This window comes from Strongylocentrotus purpuratus, unplaced genomic scaffold, assembly GCF_000002235.5.
Source record: "Strongylocentrotus purpuratus isolate Spur 01 unplaced genomic scaffold, Spur_5.0 spur5_scaffold_2, whole genome shotgun sequence".
NCBI lineage: Eukaryota > Metazoa > Echinodermata > Echinoidea > Camarodonta > Strongylocentrotidae > Strongylocentrotus > Strongylocentrotus purpuratus.
This window is the reverse complement of record NW_022145605.1, coordinates 17679754-17686708: the sequence shown is the minus strand read 5'-3', so window position 1 is coordinate 17686708 and position 6955 is coordinate 17679754.

Here is a 6955-nt window from a genome sequence, read left to right as displayed (position 1 = left end):
AAGTCTCTTGTTTCTTATCCAGAAGACTCTTCTGGATAAGCCTGCAACCCCTTGTCTCCATGATTATCGACAATCGCCTATCCTTCCCGACCCAGCCCAGCCCCCCTCCCCCTCCCCCCTTCCCCCTCCCCTCCCCCTTTCCCCTCCCCTCCCCTCCCCCTCCCCTTCCCCCTCCCCTTCCCCCTCCCTCCTAGATTCCCAATCTTTCTTGGAACCATTCCAGACAGGGCAGTCTGCTTCCTGCATCCGTGCCCCTGAAGGCCTGAAGGTGACAGTAGAAGGGTATGTTGAGGCTAGAGGAACATGGCATGGGCGTGATAAGGGTAATGCACGGCATGTCTGTCTGCGTTGTGTGCACAAACCGTGGCCCAGTCTTAGGAGCAACCCCTTGATGATATGGCCACGGTGTTAAAGGGGACAATCACCAACAGTATTTTGCCGTATATATATGCGTTTGGGCATTTTATAACCATGTGCCATATTCAAAACATTACTGAAAACACTTTCTTTCTGTAGTTCAAGTTCAAACACCATCTGAATATAGGTAGAATCTACCTGTAAGTAGAAAATTATTTCCATGCAGTGGTTGTGAAATGCAGCTTGAGTTCTGGTCATGTGACTACATTGTGACAGAATTGTCTCAATGTTTTGGGGAAAAGTTGATTGTGTAGGACATAGGAACAATTGTTTGTTTGTTTGGTATTGGAATCATCAAAATGTGAACAAATTGTGTGAATGTAAACCCCAGTAGATGAATTACCTCAGAGGCTTAATCCACAATGTGTGCTTATAAAGTGTTTTCCTGCAGAATGCTGTCGGTCTTGTTTTGATGAAAGCAAAAAATATTTGTTTATTTGCTAATCTTTGACAAATTCAAATTAATTGAAACTTTCAGTGTCCTGTTGTTTTGAACCCTGGATAAGAGGTTAATGATAGATCTGCATCACTCTTTAACATTTTAGTGGCTATAGTTAAACCTGTCTTAGTGGCCACCTTGATAAAGGCCACCTGTCTATAGTGGTTGCCCATATTATTCCCCTCTAGGGAGAAATGTGTGTTATAGGACCTGCCTAGAAAGGCCACTTGTCAACAGTTTTTGTTCCATTTCACTTGGGTGTCCTTAATAAACAGGTTTGACTGTATTATTTTGTGATTGAAATTATGACAAAATTATGCAAACATTATGAATAACACCCTATAACTTTTAAAATGAATTAGGTAACCATGAAGATTTCAATAGAAAACTCTTAATTTTTTAACAGGGTCATACATTTGCTGGGGTACTTTTTTTCCCAGCCAAAGCTTTCTAATAATGTTTTCTGATAAGACTACATGTAGATTATGACCATGAGTGGTATCTATGTAATAATAATAATAATAATAATATGTCTTGTTTACCCAGGGTAGCCTCATCAGTCTAAAAACTGTTCTCCCTAAGGGCCTCGCAATTATATTATTACCCCGGCTGTATAGATACTTTATCAAGGGACATGCATTTAGTTATGCAATCAATTCAAACTTCTGTTAGATGCCGTTGTTGCATTTACCCAACATTACGACACTTAGAGAAATTATAGGAAGCTGATTGTTTTCACACTTTAAATGTTATTGTTTGAGTTTAATTAGTTTTTTGCAAGAGGCCTCTGTAAATGTACCCTGCAGTTAAAAATGAAGATATGTAGAAGATATGTATCTCCATAATCTCTGTCCTCGGTTATTAATATATTTTTTTGGTAATAGTATTCAGGGAAATAAGCTGTCAACAACTATGCACAATATCAAAGTAGCGAAACCTGTGATAAAACGATCGTGTCATACATACAATATTACCGTAACCATTGATGATCGCAGATCGATATTCACTGTTTAAAAGATGCTTTTGTTTTAGTGTGTGAACAGGTACTGTATTATTGATTAGAGATGTAATGTCATCTTCAGGGTGTGTTCACTTTGTCAAAAAATCAACATGTCGGTGCAAAGGGATATATTTTTGTTATTGTTTCAGTTTCTTTCTGTTTCAACTTCGGTCCATATTTCACTTGTTTTCTTTGATAGTCTATTCCACAAATTGGTTTGTATTCTACTGATTCAGTTAACTGGGTCTCGGATCACATTTAACAAAGGAAAACTTGGACCTTCTTTTTGTTAAACCTGATTTTAACAAAAGCTTTAACCCAGCATCAGGGTTAAATTTAAGTAGAATACGGACCAAAAGTTAACAATTTTTCTCATTGCATTGAAATTGCATCCACATCGATCATTTTAGGATGCACAATCAGGAATTTCAACAATTAAAGGGAGACAAAGATCAATATCCCAGGATTCTATGTGATATATATGGGATTTAAATTAAACTTTGCATCAGGAAGTAGAGAAAGAAGTTGAAAGAATTGCAAGAAAATCATCCTAAATCCTTGATTTCAGAAAAAATGGTGGAGGAAAATCCTTCTTATCTCTACTTCTCGGGCTATGGATCATGGTGTTGCCAATTTGATTTTGTATTTTGAATCTTAAATGATCTTGGACACTGATTTTGTTTTTAACATGATCGCAAAGACTTTCAAGAAATCTACTCACGGGCAATGTTTGCACTCCATCAAATCGCCCATAGAAATTTCATGTTCCCATTGTGTATCATGTCCCCATTGTGTATCATGTCATTGCAATATCCACACATTTTAATAGGGGATACACAAGGCTTTAAATATCCTATACTTTTATTTCTTGAATTCTTTGCAGTCATATTTTTCTTATTCCAATTCCTTTTAAATGAACGACCACTGGCCAGTAACTTACCTTAAGCTCAACAATTTTGACAATTTTATCTCGGGAATAATTTCATGAGATGTTTGCCAACAGTGTCATGAGTGTGAGATAGGAAAAGCATGAGGGATGCTTTTTGCTTCTTTAGTCATAGATTTAAGATTTCTTTAGAAATTGCCTTCTCTTCAGTATATAATTATGATATATGATTTCGAAATGTGTAACAAGAAGAGATCAAAAATGGTTTGCTTTATAGTAAAGCTGCGATAAAAATGAGAGATCAGAAACAGAAGGGCAGCTGTGTTGGAAGGTTCTGATGTAATGGCTTTCTTTTACTAAGTCAGAATGTCAGATACAGGAGAGTTGTTGAATTTTTTTTTCTATATCATATCATATGCCAATGATAATTGTAAATGTGTATAGAATTATAGATAGTGCTGTGAAGAAATTTTTTTCACTTTCAAAATTTACTATGAATCTTGTTCAGTATGAGAGCTTCTTTTGTCGAATTATTGTACAGATAATGTTACAAAATGAACTTGTACATTCTTTAAAGAAATTGAAGAAAAAAAGCTGATTGTAAATGGTTTGAAGAAAAAAATACAATGAACAACATGCATTATTATCCAAAGATTTACATCGTTGCTAAGTGAGTTTCTTTGTTTTAATGAGTTTAGTAGCAGTGTGGAGGAAGGAATGATATTGTGTGAAATTTGAACGGATATTTATTGATTCAATTGATTCAAATGATTTTATTTCTCATGTAAAATATAATACAAGAATGATTATATCACCAAAAAAAATAAGCAATGAAACGACAAATATAATGGAACAAACAAAACAAGAAACAGAAATGAGAGAGAGCAAGAGAGGTGGCGGTGCGGGGGTGAATTAACACTTTGGTTGCTTTCGTTGCTTCTCTGCACGGTCGCCGCTCGTTTGCCACACTTGCAATCTTGCACACTCAAAATAAGTATCAATCGACAGAAAGATTGCTCTGTGCAACACAATGACTTTGACAAAATTACCAATTTCCGGTCTTCGTTAGGTCTATGACAACAATTTTAACACCTGCACAGATTAAGCTTACATTGGGCAGTTAAGTAGTCCGGAAGCCGTTGGTATATGTATCGCATGATAAAGACACTGGCACAGGGATATTGCTTGTGCGGCATATAAGAGTTGAATCATGGGATGATTTTTTTTTTCCTTCTTCATTATGAATGTGGATGAATAGTAGTGGGAATAATGACAAATGTACAAGTAATCAATTACTCAGAAAGGGAGAATATCGGAAAAAATAAATAGCATGCCAACTGAGAGAGAAATTTCCTGGGCCCAACCCCCCCCCCCCCCCCCCCCCCCCACGAAAAATTAATATCAATGCTGCTGATATAAGGCAGACACGTGCTCAACTGATAAAGATTCTTATCTGTTAACGATGCACGTTTTGAATTGGTCAACTGAAACGGCACGGGTGTAGTTTGAAGTTGTCCCCATCAGACAACAACTTACGCCGAATTACATCACCAATTACATTTAGTACAGAAATATATGAGAAGGAAGTGTAGCAATCGTGCAGTTTGCACGCTTCTTCCGGGAAATTCCCCACTGGTCATTATTTTTCAATTGGGGGAAAACCCCTTTCACCATTCAGGAAACTTCTGCGCATGTGCGATTTGTGATTGTGCGCTTTCACAATCTGGTCAATCGCTAGACGGAACATTAAATCCCCGGATTAAATCATAATGAACAAAGAAACAAAAACAAGTTAACACTTATTCTGTGTTTGAGGGTCGGGACTTATGATATCTTATGAATATTACATATATTTCCAAGGGTGTAAAAGATGAGGGTTTGGAAGTCCCATTCTTGGCTGTACTTTTGCTTAATCATTTTCTCTCCATATTTCTCCCCTCTATCTTTATCCGCCCCACCCCTATCTCTCTCTCTCTCTCTCTCTCTCTCTCTAACTCACTCACTCTCTCTCTTTCTCTCTCTCTCTCTCCCTAACTCCCCCCTCTCTCTCTCTCTCTCTCTCCGTCTCGCTCTCTGTCTCTCTAGCTGTCTCTCCAACTCTAAACTCTCTTCATCATTATCCACTTGTTAATTTACATGGTTCGTTGCTGATTTGCTTTAAACAAAACATAAATATCGTCAATAAAGCAATTTTGTGTGTGTGCTATCTAACTTTTAATACAAACGGTAACAAAACATGAACTAGTATATACATGTACACTGATGTCGAAACTGTCAAATATTGATAAGTTGTTAGTCGATACACGATCACTTATTCGTCTTGCCTTTTTATACATAGAAGTTTAAAAGACCTTCCATCCACTATAAACAGAGAAAAGTACAAATCAGGTCATAATATTGATAGTTTGATGTAAACAAATAAGGAATAATATGAAAGCATTCATAATGATTGTTCTTCAAAAAGAGGATACATTTTCCACAACGAAGGAATATGCATTGCGAGTAAAACCACTTCCTTTGGAAAATATAACATCAAAATGACACATGATATCGTCATTAAATAAAACCTTGGGGTGGCGGAACCCACATCCGATTTCTACACCTGTTCTATTATTCCTACAAACTGGCATGTTCATTTAGATGAAATATGCTCTGTTGTGGGGGGAAAAAAGCATTTTCTTCAAAGGGGAAGAAAAACAGAATATTTTTAACGAGATAATGTACACGTTTCATACATTAAAATATCTTTAAACACTCAACTAAACATTGAAAATGAAGTGCAGTTTTTGAGTAACTTGAAGGAAATATTTGTTATTATCATTTGAAAGCTAAATGCATGTATCATGATCGATTATGACATTACTGATATAAATATATCATCTCTCCTCGGGAGACTAAAAACCAAGATAATTTTGTTATGTAATTGATAACCATATTATGATCATGATTGCCATGAATACATAAGATTGCTAAAGATATGAAACATGAACTATATACCAATCTTAACTACTCTCTGCAGTATGTACAATTGTCAATGATTACATGTACGTTGAATAAACGCATACCATAGAAATTAGAACACACCAACCCTCGAAGACCAGTTATTTTATTTCTGAAGAATTTTCTTCCCATAACCCCATGAACATCGGGAGAGATTCCACCTTGAAAGCATTTGTTGGCATTTTGGCCAAGTTTTGGGCAAGCTCGTCAGAGACGGTGTTCTATAACCTGTCTAAACATAGAAATTAAAGTGCAAATACCCAACGTTCTGTGCCAAGCAGATCATAGAAGGAAGCCATTTAAAAAGTTATGCTTAAATTCTTGTTAACATGGTCATGCGGTTCATAGAACACAGTACCTGGGGGGGGGGGGGTCATAAAGCTGTGAGTAAAGTTACGAATGACTTTACAAATGATTTGAATATGAAGACCCGAATGGGATGCCCAAAGCTTTCCTGACGTTTTAACAAAGTGTGACTGTATTTCCCATAATCTCAATTAAATTGTAGCCCAAAGTACACTTTGCGTTAAAATATTGTGTTAATAATGATAAGGTTAATCTACATCTGCATATTTCAACTTAAGCTTATACAATTAAAAGGATCTGAGAATACCATTTAGCTCTTCATATTCAAGTCATTCGTAAAGTCATACGTAACTTTACGCACAGCTTTACGAAACACACCCAGGGTCGTCGAAATTTCACCAGATTAATAAACTTCTCTATTGTATCCATCATCGAGGGTAGGAAATGAAAGTTATCATCACAAGTATGACATACATCAAAAGATGACAGGTATATTGATCAATATGAAATGAAATAGATTACCTAATCTTGATTAGGTAATTGGAGGACGATGCCATGCGTCATAAAATACGTCACTGGCTGCCCTAGTTGACCGGCCGCGCCGAGGTTTGGAGTGATGTTATGGGCTAAAAATAGGCCATCGAAAATCATTGCACTCTCAAAATACATCATTGTAGGGCTATCGAGCAACTTTAACCAAATGACATGTCGATGTGAACAATATTTCACAAAAGAAACTACCATACGTACAACCGGATCGTTTGATAAATTTAAATTTAAACAGAAATACTATCGGGGCATTCGATACCAAACGCTGACTCATGTAGGAGTACCGATTTAATTGTATTTTCACGAATTGCAAGGTTTTAGATTTATTCGATCTGCATAATATCTTAATATCTGTACT